This window comes from Pteropus alecto, unplaced genomic scaffold (assembly GCF_000325575.1).
Source record: "Pteropus alecto unplaced genomic scaffold, ASM32557v1 scaffold106, whole genome shotgun sequence".
Taxonomy (NCBI): Eukaryota; Metazoa; Chordata; class Mammalia; order Chiroptera; family Pteropodidae; genus Pteropus; species Pteropus alecto.
This window is the reverse complement of record NW_006442103.1, coordinates 6,029,044-6,029,624: the sequence shown is the minus strand read 5'-3', so window position 1 is coordinate 6,029,624 and position 581 is coordinate 6,029,044.

The following is a 581-nucleotide window of genomic DNA, read 5'->3' as shown; positions in this document are numbered from 1 at the left end:
AATAAATAAATAAATAAATAAATAAATAAATAGAAGCACTTTCCCGTTTATTTCTAAAAAAGGTTTAAAAATTTTATTTATATGGAAAAATAATATTGATCATTTTGCTGTTCTACAATTCTCTGATGCGGTGCTGTACAGTCATTTATAAATCTCTTGCTAACATTTTATTGGCAATATGTATTTCTACCATTGTAACCACCATTGTGCAATTGTATCTCTTCACTTCTGTGAAAGTAATATTTTTTATAAAATACACTGAAGTTTAACCTCAGTAATTATTATGGGTCAATTTTCAAGTGTGGTCAAGAAGGTATCTTCTTGGCTTACCCCTTTACATACAATTATAAGCTAAAAAGAAAATCAAACCACATCCCTTACCAGAGCCTTTATTCTACTCCAAGTTCACTGGACCACTGACATGAATGCTAAACAGATTCAGTACAGAAGAGTTACTCTGCCCACTCCATTAAAAGCATCCCTTAGAGTGGCTTGCAGCTGAGTCACAAAAATTGGATTTGAGCTGACTATACTCATTTATTATACAACCAAATTATGTTTTTCATAATTAAATATATTAG